The sequence below is a fragment of the Mirounga angustirostris genome, unplaced genomic scaffold (assembly GCF_029215605.1).
Source record: "Mirounga angustirostris isolate CCGP_5_RB_7025 unplaced genomic scaffold, mMirAng1.0.hap1 SCAF_4, whole genome shotgun sequence".
NCBI classification, from domain to species: domain Eukaryota; kingdom Metazoa; phylum Chordata; class Mammalia; order Carnivora; family Phocidae; genus Mirounga; species Mirounga angustirostris.
In genome coordinates this window covers 37724554-37740390 of record NW_026991712.1, presented here as the reverse complement: position 1 = coordinate 37740390, position 15837 = coordinate 37724554, and the positions used below count along the sequence as shown (strand labels likewise).

The 15837-nt window shown below is 36.5% G+C and overlaps 1 protein-coding gene and 1 pseudogene across 4 annotated transcripts in view; one reads left to right on the top strand and one right to left on the bottom strand.

Annotated features, from left to right (window-relative positions):
• Positions 1-15837, bottom strand: part of STK3 (serine/threonine kinase 3) — a 271666-nt gene that overhangs the window by 243152 nt on the left and 12677 nt on the right. The window lies entirely within an intron of this gene.
• On the top strand, positions 4801-5241 carry LOC123858851 (U1 small nuclear ribonucleoprotein C-like; annotated as a pseudogene).

The window sequence follows — 15837 nt, the reverse complement described above, 5'->3', positions numbered from 1 at the left end:
CTCACCGTGTCTCTCTCTGTCAATTAAATAAATAAAATCGTTAAAAAAAAAAATTTTTTTTAAAGAAAGTATGATAAACTCAGTTAAAAAAATCTTGAACTTTAAATTAATTGAATTGGACATTCAATTTAATCATTTGTCAAGTTCAGATCTATTCACCTGAAAGGAATCTTTTCACCCAGATTTTTTAGAGAAGTGTAAAAGCAAAAATCCCCAAATAGTGTTTTATAAAGAGTAATTTATTATTTTAGTCTGTAAAATTCAGTGAACAGTCTTACCCTCCACCCTGTGACTTCTGCTGTTGCCAATACCACTATAAGAATTGTTAAGTAGAAAGCAGAAATGATCAGAATTTAACTTCTTAGTTATCACATTACTGTCACATTTATTTGTAATTAAGCATTTTATGCTAATCCTGAATTCATAGCTTGCTGTGATTAGCATACAAATGTAAGCCAATAATACATTCATAATTCTCTTTAAAGGCTTAAGTTAAACTGTCCATAAACGAATGAGTAATTTTTAAAAAATCATGCAATTTCAGTTGCCACAAACTTTTCTACAACTCATGCATTGCTGGACTAGAAATGATTCTTTTGTATTAGAGGAATTGTGAAGATCTGAAATAACCAAATGGTTAGTTAACATACAAAATTCTATAAAATAAAAAATAATAGGATGTTTACTTTAAAATTGAAGCTATTGTTTAATATTTAAAATTATGTGAAAAATAAATATGAAGAATTTCAAAAGAAATATATATATATATCATTCCAATTAATAGACAGATTGTGAAATTGGATTAAAAAGGCAAGATCCAACTACATGCTGTCTACAAAAAACTCACCTTAAATATAAAGACACACAGAGGTTAAATAAAAGGCTGGAAAAATACATACCGTGTGAAACTAATCAAAACAAAGCTGTATTGATATCAGTCAAAGAAGACTGTGGAAAAATTAATGTCAGCAGAGATAAAGAAGGATATTTCATAATGATAAAAGGGTCAATATACCAGAAGACATAACAACCCTACACATGTAAGAACCCTAAAACACAGCTTATAAAAACATGGAACAAAAACTGAAAGAATTGAAAGGAGAAAAGGACAAATCCAAAATAATCATTGGCAATTTCAACACTCCTCTCTCAATAATTGATACAGTAAGTTTACAAAAAATCAGTAAGGATATAGAAGACAAACAATACTATCAACCAATTTAAGTTTTTTATTTCATATCTTTTATTTCTAGTTTCTTTATTTATACAATTTTTTTCAATAATTTCCATTGCTCTGGTAAATTCTCCTAACTCTTCACAGGTGTTGTTCACCTTTCACCAGATACTTTTAACATAGTAATCATTGTAACTTCAGAGTCTCTGTATCTGGATCATCTCTGGTTCTGGTTTGGTAGACTATTTCATCTTCTGACAAAGAATCATCTTCCTTGCTTTCGGAGGTATTGTATCATTTTCACTTGAATTCCAGACATCCCACCCCACCCCCCCACCCCCGACACACACACAAACACTGATACAGAATTACGTAGTCTAAGTGGCTCTGGGGGAACAAAAAAGGCACATATATGATACAGGAATTGTGTCCTAATATATAAAGAACTCTTATCAATAGTAAGACAAAAATCCAAAAATAAAAATGGTGAAAAATGTAAGCATTCACAAAAAATATACAAATGGCTAATAAGCACATTGTGTCAGGGAAATAAAAAATAAAACTACAATAAGATACCACCACCCACAAAAATGGCTAAAATTAAAAAGACAATACCAAGTATTGGTAAGGAGGTAGAACAAGAGAATCTCTCATACACTGATATTGGAAAAGTTAAATAGTCACCTTAAAAAAAACAGATTAGCAGTTCTTCTAAACTTATAAGCACACACTTATACAATTCTACTTCTAGGTATTTACCTGAGAAAAATAAGAACAAATGTCCACCAAAGACCTGTACACAAATATTCATAGCAGCCTTATTCAAAACAACTAAAAACTGGAAAAAAAATCCAAATATCCATCAACTAGTGGATGAATAAACAAACTATGGTAAATCCATACACTAGAATACTGAAAGGGTTCTATTCAAAGCCCCCTCCCCTGCCAAGCTTACAGACAAAACTCACAAGTGTCTGTACTTGGTCCTAAACGCTCTGTTTTTCCAGATCATGGTGCCCCTCATTCTCAGGAAATAGACCACAACCACAAAACATACTCTTCTCTAGCTGGACCACAACCCACATCCCAGACAAATCACGAACAGAGCCCCCAAGAAACCTGTCACCTCGTGCTCTACCTGGCCAAGAGATGACCACCTCTTCACACACCCTCCCCCATCGGCACAGCTACAACCCTCTCACATCCTTAAAACTTCTTAAAAGGCCCAGCCTAATAGAAACTTGGGGACATCTCTCATGATGTCTGGCCCCTCTCCCTTTGAGAGTGAATGAACTCTGTCCTGCTTGTTGCTCTGTGTTTTGTGCAATTCCTTGCTTCCCACATCACTGGCCACCCTAACAAATACTCTGCAATAAAACCTAACTACTACATTCAAGATCCTAAACAAATCTCAAAATGATTATTGTTGAGCCCCCCCCAAAAAAGAGTTAATTTTATTCTATGTAAATTACATCTCAATAACAATTACCAAAAAAAAAAAGTATCTAAATGTAGTTGTAAGGAGGGACGCCTGGGTGGCTCAGTTGGTTAAGTGTCTGCCTTAGGCTCAGGCCATGATCCCAGGGTCCTGGGATCGAGTCCTGCATAGGGCTCCTTGATCAGCAGGGAACCCTCTCCCTCTGCCTGCCGTTCTCCCTGCATGTGCTCTCTCTCTGACAAATACATAAATAAAATCTTTAAAACTAAAAAAATGTTTAAATTTAAATAAATAAATAAATGTAAGGAAATTATTTGTGATTACAGTAAGAGCAATTTAGTGGCATGGTAAAGGCAGAAGCCAACCTGCAGTGGTATGAGACAACAGAATCAAGTGAAGAGGTAGAGACAACAATTATGGATCACCCTCCACTTGAAGTTTCTGGAAAGGATAAGTGACTGGAGACATGAGTTTGAGGAAGAAGATAAAGCTAAACAAGCAAAAACCCACTGGAAATGCTTGAGTAAATATAAATGCTATTTTGAATGAATTTGGAAAATAAGGGAAAATTGAAAATACAAGTGACAAGAAGAGCTAAATACTAAAGCATGTCCTTGAAAAGGGTGGAAGGAATGAGATCCAAAGCACATGTGGATGGGACTGACTTAAGCTCAAAAGGTTGGGGACACCTCTCTCATTATAATAGGAGGAAAGGATGGGCAGACTTAAACAGTAGATTAATGGTTATGGGAGCTCTTATATATTGACTTCTATTTGCTTTAGGAAGTCAGAGGGATAGTCATCTGAGTGAGGAAGTTAAAATCTGAGATTTGAGAATATAGGACTATATTTGAAACAGCCAGAGTGGAGAACAAACACAAAACAAAACAAAACACCTCATAAAGTTTAAAAGGATTACTAGATAGCATTGCAGGCCTTGTTGAGGCCTAGTGAAAGAACCATCTTTGAGGTTTCGTATTTTCTTCAGCACTGCTCAGAAGTCTTAAAGTGTGTAAGGAAAAAAGCACACAGTGGAATCTGGCATTTTGCCAGACACATGCTACAGAAGAACAATGGGACAAAGGAATTAAAGATATTGGCGAAAGAATGGCTAAGACATGGATGTGGTAAGAAAGAAAGAAAAATAGGAAGGGGCTAATGAGCAGGGGGAAAGAGCAAAGTAGGTACTATGAACCAAAGACTATATACATATCCCTACCAGAAAGAGTCAGTCTCTTAAATTTTCAAAAATATTCACTACTATGCCTCAGAAAGCAAAGGTGCTTCATGTCCTTCATGGCTAAGTAAGCACAAGCAACTCACAATGAGCCATCCACATGATATAGTGAGGGAGACAGCCTTATACTAACAAATCTTTTTAATACTAAACCAAAAGGTAATCTAACCACTACATACTTCTTCAGAAGTTACAAAAGTTTTCTCCAAAGCAGGCTCATAATCTGGTTCGCTTTAAACAAACAAGTCATAGGTCCTCCAAGCGAATCCAGTAAACACTAAGAATTTTCTATTACTTCACAGGTCTTATTTTCTCAACATGTTGAACAACGGAAATGTCACTAATGTAACTGAGGCAAAAAGATGGTCTCTGGGGTGTCTGTCAAGTGAAAACACATGATTTCTTTTGGTAAACAATTCCTGTTTTATGTCATTTGTCTTTATTTCCTCTTCCCCTTCCTGCTGTCTTAAATGAAAACTAATCATTTCAATTATGGTTTAATTTTAAATAATTTTTATATTGTCGGCTTTGAAAACCCTTACAGCTAAAAAAAACCTCATAATTAAAAGCCAATTTAAAATACATATATACATACACACACACACATTTTCCTATTTTATTGCCTTGGCAAACACAATACAATGAGCATAATTTCATCTATACTTGACATACTGCTGTTTTTAACACCCTGGAATTTCATCATAACTTTATGTTTTTAACCAGAGGTCCAAAAAATTCTTAACTAGTGCCTTTAGAGCATATACTCTCCCAGGTGCTAGGGAATTCCGTGAAGAACAAGTAATGCACAAGATATTTCTCTTATGGAACTGGATAGATAGGACTTATTACATACTTAAGCAGACATACCACAGAACTGTCTTATTAAAACAAGTAAGTGGCAGTCATTTCTGGGCGGCATGGGACAGAGTGGTCAACGGCCTGCGGAGCAACATGCCTAAGCTTTATTTGTGACTGCTGTGGCACATACCTCACCCATGACTCTCCATCTATGAGAAAGACACACCGCAGCGGCGGGAAACACAAAGATAACGTGAAAGACTATTGTCAGAAATGGATGCAAGAGCAGACTCAGAGCCTGATCGACAAAACAACCCCCACATTTCAACAAGGAAAAATACCTCTGCTCCTCCTCCTGCAGGGGCAATGATCCTGCCTCCCCTCAGTCTCCCAGGTCCTCCTCGCCCTGGTATGATGCCAGCACCCCATATGGGAGGCCCTCCTCCTCCTGGGATGATGCCAGTGGGACCTGCTCCTGGAATGAGGTCGTCTATAGGAGGCCACATGCCAATGACGCCTGGGCTCCCAATGATGAGACCTCCTGCCTAATCCATGATGCCCACTCGGCCAGGAATGACTCGACCACACAGATAAGGCGATATGGGAACCTCTTTATATCCATTTTATATTACTTGTTCTACTTCGCCAGGAGACTATGGTGCTGAGACTCTGGGTGTTTTCGAACAACATGACAAGGACAACTTGCTCCCCCTTCCTATCAAAGAGAGAACAGGTTTTGCAGGGGAATAATGACCCAAAAAAAATCAATTTTCCTTTGTACTGTGAAATGTGAAAATAAAACTGTCAACTGTTTTAGTTAAAAAACAAACAAGTGGCTAATACTGTCTTTTCCTTTCCTGTCATTTGACCTTCTATCTCATAAAGCAGGAGAGAACAATCTATTATACGCCATTGCTAATACCATGAGGAAAAGCAGTCTTCTCCCACATTGTTTTCAGATATTAGAATTTTTTTTTTTTTAGCTACAACCAACTTCTCCAGTAATTCAGTATTTAAATGCCCACTTCAACCTTACCCTCATCCACAAGCTTGTTTATCTCACTTTCGTATTTCCTGTTCAGTGTAAGAATTTCTGTTAATATTTTTTCCAAGGTCCCAATATAAAGTTTTCTACACCTTCAATGGGAGGGTGGAGGAATCATTCTATATTGACTAATCTCAGTTTTCTCCAAATTCTCCTCGATATTTTATCATTCAAGAATAAGTTACAATTGGGGCACCTGGGTGGCTCAGTCGTTAAGCGTCTGCCTTCGGCTCAGGTCATGATCCCAGAGTCCTGGGATCGAGCCCCGCCTCGGGCTCCCTGCTCTGCGGGAAGCCTGTTGCTCCCTCTCCCATTCCCCCTGCTTGTGTTCCCTCTCTCACTGTGTCTCTCTGTCAAACAAATAAAATCTTTAAAAAAAAAAAGAAGTTACAATTAAAATTACACCTCAAATAAGGATATTATGGTGATATATTGTTTAATATTCTTATCTTTTAGAGATGCATACTGAAATAGTTAAGAAGGCTACGGGGGTGCCTGGGTGGCTCAGTTGGTTAAGCGTCCGACTCTTGATTTCAGCTAAAGTCATGATCTCAGGGGTCATGGGACTGAGCCCCATTTGGGGCTCTGTGCTCAGTGCAGATCATGCTTGTCCCTCTCCCGCTGCTCCTCCCCAACACCTGCTCGCACGCTAATAAATAAATAAATAAAATCTTAAAAAAAAAAAAAAGAATGCTATGATATGATATCTGGGATTACTCCAAAATATTAAAGGGTGGGGGATGTGTATGGAAATATAAATTATGTAAGATTGGCCAGATGTATTAAATTGTTCAAATTGGGTGATGGGTACACAGAGGTTTATTCTCTCTTCTTTACAAAACTGCTTCAAGTTTTCCATAATAAAAAAAAAAAATTTAAGAGTAAATGGTAGGAATTAAATGAACTGCAATTGGTCTAGGAAAGAAAAAATGTATATTCGTTGTAAATTATAACAAAATACAGAAGTAAATTAAATGCCTAAACATATATTATAGAACATCTATTCATGAGATTATCAAGTAGCCACTAAAAATCATCCTGTAGAAAATTCACTGACATAAAACAAGTGAATATATTGCTAAAAGAAAAAAAGGGCAGGTTACAAAATAATGTGCACAGAATTAAATCATTCTCATGTTTTCTTTTAAGCACTGGTGTATTTGCGTATGTACATGCACACAAACACACTGGCACCAAACTACTAGTAGACTTTGTTTTGTTCACTGCTATATCCCCAGCACCAAAAACTGTGCCCAAGACGTAAGAGGAATTCAAATATTCGTTGCAGGTAAATATTTTAGGATTCCAAGCACCAAGGTTTGATTTGAGGGGTGACTCTATCTTACGCTTTTGTTCCATAAGGTTTCTAAAATAAACATTCATTTTTTTATATAATTGGGGGAAATTTTTTAAAATTGTATAAGAAAATTAAAATTTTTCTGCATGACTCAATAATTGTTTCATGAAATGCATTTTATAAAATCATTTTATACACTGAAAAGAAAGGCCTCTTTATAGGCTGAATTAATAAACTGACCAAGGCAATCAGAACTAGTAAAATCAGTATCTGTTAATCAGTCTTATTCTTGTGAGTGAATTTTGCAACTGCTTAGGAAATACTATCTTTACAAAAACTAAACTTTCTTTTTTTTTTTTTCCTTAAGATTTATTTATTTATTGGGATGCCTGGGTGGCTCAGTGGGTTGGGCATCTGTCTTCGGCTCAGGTCATGATCCCAAGGTCCTGGAATCGAGTCCCGCATCAGGCTCCCTGCTCAGCAGGCGGCCTGCTTCTCCCTCTGCCTGCCACTCTCCATTTGTGCTCACTCTCTCTCTCTCCCTGTCAAACAAATAAATAAAATCTTTTTAAAAAATTTATTTATTTGACAGAGAGAGAGAGAGATAGCACAAGAGGGAGGGAAAAAGGGGGAGGGAGAAAGAATCTCAAGCAGACTCGGTACTCAGTGTGGAGCCTGATGTGGGGCTCAACCTCACAACCCTGAAATCACGACCTGAGCTGAAAGCAAGAGTTGGTCAATCGCTTAACCAATTGAGTGACCCAGGCATCCCCAAAAACTAGTATTTTTTAAAATGCATCTTCAACATGGGTACAAAAACTGACCAAACTGTATTTAAAAATTCATCCATTTATATTCATTTAATATACACTTACTGAATTTGTAGACATTAAGCTACATGCTGGGGTAATGCAAAGAAAGTTAAAATACAGCCCTTGACAACCCCAAACTCCTAATAAAGTAGGAAAGACAAATACATAAGAGCTAAACGAAATGTAATAATAAAGGTTGTTAACATTTATTAGGGCTTTTATTGGCCTTGTACTGGGCACTTAATAAGCATTTTCTCATTTAATCTCTGTAACAACCTTTTTGGTAGCTACTAAAATATTCTCAGTTTTTAAGTAAGGAAACTAAGGGTTAAGTGACTTCCCCAGCTGCCTGGTCAATAAATAGCAAAACAAAATCAAAACCAAGGTCTGTCCAAGATATGGTTATGGAGCCTTCTCACTATTAGGAAGCTAGCAAATACCAAAGCACACTCATTAATTTCCATCTATTACTACATCAGGTATCATACATCAGTCTCATATTTAAGGGGGATATTCTTTTGTAAGTGTTCCCAAGAATTTCTCATCTTCTAATCAATTAGTTATTTCTACTCTGAAATGTACTATTATAGACACTAAACTACGACCTCCTAGAACAGGACTTAGCAGCTGCTTTGTTTCTCCCAAAGCTATACTATGCGCTCAAGAGATTAAACAGATAAACTTTTAGCTTGCTGTATGCTTCTTAAATTCAAATCACCATACCATATTATATGAGATGATATATGGTCTAGGCAAATAGCAATTTAAATTATGTTTTAGGAAATGTGGTATGGGGAGCCAAAGAGATGAAGTTCTGAACTACATTATGGTGATTATGGTAATGGTGGAATACTGCAAACTGTGTAAGATAAACATACTCTTCCTCCAGAGATTTCTTCCCAATCTTCTAAATGTCCTACAAGCCAAATTCCACAATGGAGAAGAGAACTAAACAACTGTAAAACTAGGGCATGGTTTTGTCTCTTGCAACCCAGAAATGTGGTCACAAGGATCTGGGCTTAAAAAGTTAACAGTCAAAATGACAGGAAAGAACAAATTCAAGAGAAATTCTGAAAGAACCATCATTTCTAACTGTATACAAGATAAAAAGATGAAAGAGGATCTAACTGATCCTCTCAATCCCCTGATTTCCATAACCTCCACTCTAGCCACAGTGGGCTATTCCTTGAAGGTCCTGAATTTTCACATCATACGTTTTTCAAAAATCACATAATCACTGTACTATAAAGGGCAGATATTGTATAGTTATTTGTACATGATGCAAGATATATAGGTAATATTTCTATATGTCCATTCTCTCTTACCTGATCTTGTCAGTTAACCACTTCTTTAAAGATACACTCAAAAGTCTTCTCTGGGACGTCTGAGGTAACCTTCTGTCCTCTACCACCATCCCTACCCACCTACCCACCCAAACACAAAGAACTAATCCCGTTGTCAACTATCGTCCCATAGCACTTAGCACACTGAGTCATTATTCCTTGCATTATTTATTTACTGTATGAGCTTATCACTACAGCTAAAATGGGAATTCCATGAAGATATGGATCATGTCTCACCTAGCCTCATATCTGCAGAATCTCACACACTACTGTTTAGTAAACTTTTCTTCAATAAATAAATGAATAAACAAATGAAAAAAAAATTTCTAACTACTAGAGACCTTATGGAACTTCAAAATGCCAGTCACTCACACAGTGCCCTTAAGGAGAAAAACCTATCTTCCTGTATAAGTTGTTACGGTTCATCACATGCTATTTCAAATTAAATCAGCTTTACCATCCCGGCAATAAAAAGTAAATATAGCTAGACGTTGATCCAGAGGCCAAAAGCATCCATACAAGGGCTGAAATGGCCAACAGGGATGTTCCAGATTTCATGGTTGCAAAATGGCCCAATTAACCTTAGGTTTCAGAAAGTGTAAATGCTATGTGAACAAAGATGACAAAGGTCATGGGAGCTCATGTCATTTTTCCAAGTGACTCTAAGCTGCTACTTCCTTTATTAATGGAGCCAATTCCACAAGCCAGGATTAGACACACTGAAACTCATATGGAACAAGCAGCTGACTAGGCACCTTCCCATGCTACCCCATGCACATTTCCTGAGTTATCCTTGCACTAAAATTCTATTACTGAAGATAATCTGTGTATCTCTCTTCCTTTTGGTCTTAGAGGACATAAGGAACAGAGTAACTAACACACGAAACCAAGCAGAAGGAAGACACACACACCAAATGCAAACTGGCAAAAGAGTGACATCACTAATCAGTAGAGAGATTAGATGGAAGACAGGAATTCTGTTTTGAACATATTGCTTTTGAGGAGACAGCAAAGTAGTCAAATGTTATTTAGTAGATTGAAAATACTGAATAAGACTGAACACAAAAGACTGATTCTCAAAAGTATGTATTTATGGGTCATTTCAATCAAAGTTGAAGCCGTAAGAGTGGATAAACTCACCAAGGAAATAACTACATAAAAAGAGGAGGAAGACAGGACACAGAAAATGCAAGGTCAGTGTCAATTATGAATTGGAAAGAAGAGCACATAAAACAGACAAACAGAAGCAACAGAAAAATCAGAAGGCCAGAGAAAAAGAAAACTTGAAGAAACAGAGATAGAGGGGCGCCTGGGTGGCTCAGCCTGTTAAGCGTCTGTCTTCGGCTCAGGTCATGATCCTAGAGTTCCCAGATCAAGCTGAGTCTGGGCTCCCTGCTCAGTGAGGAGTCTGTTTCTGCCTCCCCTCCCCATCCCCCACTCCTGCTCTCTCCCTCACTCTCTCAAATAAATAAGATCTTTAAAAAAAAAAAAAACAGAAAGAGATATAAGAGGGATAAGAACAGAAAAAAAGTTTCTGATCTCCTCAAGCAATGTCTAAAAACCTGTTACCTTAAAGCAGTTTTGTTAGATAGACAAGGCCTGAGCATGTTTCAACAGAATGAAGCCTTACAAATAGAGATTTTAAAGATTCTAGAATCGGGGAACAAAAATGTGACTATAGGAATAAAGTTATAAAAGTATAAGAAGGGACGTGTTCAAAAGTTACATGAAAGTTAGAAAGAGAGGAAACTGCCTTCTACAATACAAGCAAAAATTATGTAGGAACTATAATCAAATGAAATTAAGATGAACTACTATAAGGTAGTTCTTCTGTCTGCCAGTCATAGAATTTCAACCTTCTCTACAAAGCAGATGAAGTCTTCTGTGTAATATTACGTGAAAATATAAGGGTTAAGACAAAAAAAGAAAGTGCAAATTTAGGGGACTGGAGCTCTGAAGCTAGTCAGGAGTTAACAGCTTTTTCTGAAAGTCTGTTAACACCAAACTAGCTCCATACAAGAAACAGGCCAGTCATAAAAGACTTAAGAAAAAAAAAAAAAGAAAGGACTATATTTAATCCTCTTCCTTTCCTTTCTCTGTTTCCAGCTTCGGAGCAGCAGTTTACAAGTTTGTAGACAGGCTGTAACTTCTTCTAAGGACGTCTCTTTAGCTTTGAAGAGAATGAATGAAAGACGCTTCAGAAGAAGGCACAGCCAGCTGTTTATAATGGACTAAAAGTTTACTTTGTTTTCTTTTTCTAGTTGCGGTAAAATATACATAACATAGAATTTACTATTTTAACTATTTTTTAACTATTTTTAACTATTTATTTTATTTAACTATTTTTAAACTTTTTAACCATTAATTTTTTTTATTTTATAACTTTTTAAACTATTTTTTAACTACTTACTATTTTATTTTTTACTTACTATTTTAACTATGTTTTTAAAGATTTTATTTAGTTACTTATTTGAGAGAGAGAGAGTGTACAAGTGGGGGTACTGGAGAGGGAAAGCGAGAATCTCAAGCTGACTCCACAGTGGGCGAGCGCAGCCTCAATCTCACGACACTGAGATCATGACCTGAGTTGAAACCAAGAGTCAGACGCTTACCTGCCTGAGCCACCCAGGCACCCCTTACTATTTTAATTATTTTTAAGTGTACACTTAAGTGGCATTAAGTACATTCATACTGTTATGCAACCATCACCACTATCCATCTCCAGTTTTCATTATCCCAAACTAAAACTCTTAATCCATTCAACAACTTGACATTTTCCCCTGCCCTCGTCCCACTAACCACCATTCTACTTTCTGTCTTGATGAACTTGGCTACTCTAGGTACCTCATGTAAGTGGAATCATACAGTATGTGTGTCTTGTGGCTGGCTTCTTTCAGTTAGCATGTTTTTAAGATTCATCCATGTTGTATGTAGCATGTATTACAATTTCCTTCCTTTCAAAGTTGAATAACATACCAGAACGTATATACCATATTTTGCTTATCCATTCATCTATCAGTGGACACTTGGGTTACTTCTACCTTTTAGCTATTGTGAATAATGCTGAAAATAAACTCTGGTGCACAGACATCTCTTTGAGTCCCTGCCTTCAATTCTTTTGGATATATACCTAGAAGTGGAATTGCTGGATCATATGGTAATTGTATGTTTCATTTCTTACAGAACCATCACACTGTTTTCCACAGTGACTGCACTATTTTACATTCCAATGTACAAGTATTCCAACTGCTACACATCCTAGACAATACTTATTTTCTGGCTTTAAAGGAAAAGAAGCTGAGACAACACCTATTTTCGGGAAATAGATATAAATATAGATACAGATACAGTTACAGATATATAGATAAAATAGCCATCCTAAACAGTATGACATGATCTCATTGTGGTTTTGATTTGCATTTCCCTAATGAGGAGTAATGTTGAGCTTCTTTTCACAGATTTATTGTCTATATGGAGAAATTTTGTCTATTTGGAGAAATGTCTATTCAAGTCCTTTGCCCATTTTTTACTTGGGATGTGTGTTTTGGCCAAAGACTTTTAAAGAGAGACACAAATGAAGGCTTTCTACATTGCTACTCCTAGCTCCCTAGTCAGGAATAATTAGGATATGCCTTCTAGATCTCTTGGGAAACTAATCATGGAGAGGAGGATCTGGTCAGAGTGCAAATCTGGCAGAAGAAAAGAACTTCCAACTCTGCAAGAACAGAGGTTCCTTCCTTTTAAAGGTCCTTCCACCTCATTTCAACTCTGTCATTTTCAATGTGTTTTTCTTTCATGCCAAATTTCCCTGTATTTTAGTAATCAATCACACTACCGGTAGCTATTTAGTAAGTCAGAACTTTTATTAACATACGGTTACTGATGCCATATGCTAAGCACAATGTTGCATCTTACATGGAGTAGCTCATTTAAATTTAAGTTCTCGGAGCACCTGGGTGGCTCAGTCGGTTAAGCGTCTGCTTTCAGCTCAGGTCATGATCCCAGGGTCCCTGCTGAGTGGGGAGTCTGCTTCTCCCTCTTCCTCTGTCCTTCCTCCCCACCAGCTTGTGTACTCTCTCTCTCTCTCTCAAATAAATAAAACCTTTAAAAAAAAAAAAACAAAATTTAAGGCATGCCTGGATGGCGCAGTCGGTTAAGCATCCAACTCAGTTTTAGCTCAGGTCATGCTCTCAGGGTCATGAGACTGAGTGCCGCATAAGGCTCTGTGCTTACTGTGGAGTCTGCTTAAGACTCTCTCTCCCTCTCCCTCTGTCACCCCCCCCGCCCCACACACTCTCTCTCTTTCTCTCTCCCTCTCTCTAAAATAAAGAAATCTTTAAATAAGTAAAATAAATAAAATAAAATTAAGTTCTCCTCTTCCACCCTAGTGGTTTCATCTTCAATACTGTTAGAAAAGTAAAACATCTTTAAAACACATGAAAGGTTTTCATTCTTCAGTCTTCCAACATTCCATTAATCAAGCAATGTCAGTCTCAATATTAGCCTTAAAGAATATTTTTTTTTAAGATTTTATTTATTTGACAGAGAGAGAGAAAGAGCGAGCACGTGCAAGAGAGCACAAGCAGGGGGGCTGTAGAGGGAGAGGGAGAAGCTGACTCCCCACTGAGCAGGGAGCCTGATGCAGGGCTCGATCCCAGGACCCTGGGATCATGACCTGAACAGTAGGTAGACGCTTAACTGACTGAGCCACCCAGGCGCCCCTTAATTAATATATTCTAAATTATACAACAATGACTCTGTCTTGAATCCACAAAATCAAACATCTTTTCTACTTCATCCACAGAAAGTACATTTTGCCTCAAACTAATAAAATTCAAGGATCATTTTTTTCTGCTTCCTTTTGCTTTGTAAAGGCCAAACATTTTGTGAATATTTAGATGTTTAGCTCTAAAGCAATACAACTGATTTTTTTTTTTTTTTTAACTCAACTAGAACATATGTATCCAAGTGAAAGCTGTCCTTTTATCTCTTTGGAAAGCTATGTGTTTCTTCAGAAGATGTTGACAGTGACAGATGCATTTCTGAAACACTTTAGAAAATGTCTTCAGAGACAAATGGTTTACAATCACCACTTCTTCTAATCTTCACAAAACCCAAAGAAAGGTACTATTACCTCCATTTTGCAAGTGAGTACGCGGAGACTTAGAAAAGTTAACTTGCCCACCACTGCACTGAGTAAATGGCAGAGGTAAGACAAGAACCAAAGTCTATCTGACTCTAAAGCTCTGGCTTTTAATTGTTTTGCTGTAAGTATCACTGTCTTAAGAGTAAAATAGATGTGATTTGATGATCTCATAGAGTATTTACTTTTTATAAAACTGTTTTAAAATTTATGAGGGTTTAGTTAATCACTGGCACTAGAATGAGATGAAATCCACCTAAGAAAACAGGTGCTCTACAATACATAGAAGACTTTTTAAAATTAAAGTCTTATTCTTCAGCTCTAGCATACCATTTCCTCTCAAGTTGGGCTCTTTGCCCAAAAGTACTCTAAAATTATAATTTCCTGCCAAAGAGCTTTAAAGGAAAATAAGCTGAGATTTTTATCCTTCCTTCACCCTTTAGAGTCTTTCATTTTTGTTTTCTAAGAATCTTTTCACTTAACCTCATTTGGAAAGCGACAGGATTCCTTTTAATTTCTTGTAACAAACCTATTCAAAGTTAAGAAATGCTGCAACATACTCCCTAGCTTTAAAGACACGTTACTGCATTCACTTTCTTAATACAGTGAATTATTAAAAAAAAAAAATCCAGAAAATGCAGACAACATAAAACAGCACATTTGAAAATGCTGACATATTCATTTCCTGCTAAATTAAAATTAAAAATAATCTTATAAGAAATATGCAGAGCTATAAATCTCATAACTTTTAATCCAGGTCCTTATAAAGATTTTTAAATACTCAATAACCATACCTAGATTTGGGAACTACAAAACAGAACAGAATCTTTAATTGATTAAAAATAAAAGAGGAAACTTGCCAAGGTCTATCCATGTACCTGCCATACAGAAAAATCTACCATAATTTGTGCCAAAGACACCACCTACACTTTAAAACTAGATTTACTCATATATTTTGTTCCTCACTTGTTTCCCTACATCTCAAAATTTGAAGATAAAATATGAGGATTTAGTCTCTGTACGCTCACAACTCCTCGTTTCCATCCCTAGAATACTAGAATTGGATTAATCCCAAACATAAATACATCAATTAAAGGTGTACCTACATTAATAAAAGTGTAATTTCAGGGAGACTTTAAACTGAATATATTAACTTGTGTATCATTCAATGAGTTCTGTCCTCTGACTTCTGCTTAATTTGTATAGGCTTTCATAAATAGAGATGGGGGCTGTGGAGACTGGCTGGGTTCAGCTATTTGCACAGATGGACACTATTTTGCTTGGTTTCTCAGTACAGTTTTATTACACAGCAACAGCACATATGAAGCGACCTCTCAGTATTTCCCTGTGGTTCTTTGTAAGCAAATTAGGAGGATTATAACGCTTTATGAAAATATTTTTGCTTTTTTAAATTGGGGAGTATTTTTACCTGTTTGGTTTTGGTTTTTTAGAAATAAAAATAAAATTTTTAAATCTCAACTGTATCTAATAGAAAAAAATGTGATCATTACGTGAAAGATAAATAGTCTAAATATTTAACCCATAGAAAT